The sequence below is a fragment of the Penaeus monodon genome, chromosome 25 (genome assembly GCF_015228065.2).
Source record: "Penaeus monodon isolate SGIC_2016 chromosome 25, NSTDA_Pmon_1, whole genome shotgun sequence".
NCBI classification, from domain to species: Eukaryota; Metazoa; Arthropoda; class Malacostraca; order Decapoda; family Penaeidae; genus Penaeus; species Penaeus monodon.
The window spans coordinates 8,907,493-8,907,739 of record NC_051410.1 but is presented as its reverse complement, the minus strand read 5'-3'; positions in this window follow the sequence as shown (position 1 = coordinate 8,907,739).

Sequence of the window (247 nt, the reverse complement as noted above, 5' to 3'; positions counted from 1 at the left end):
ACACCGCATTTATTAACATCCTCCGGACTGATCCAAATAACAACACTGGCTCCTCCTCTCGTGAAAAATCCCACCGCCGTTGCTCAGCAGAAGACGCCCCCGGAAGCGGCCACGGGCGGGCGGCGGCAGGAGCGTGCCAGCTGGGAACGCCGAAGTCAGCAGAAAACGCGCAGATGGTGCAAATGAACGTGACATTACGAGCTGCATCATAACGAGACGTATGGTGACGAGGAACGAAGGAGTTGCG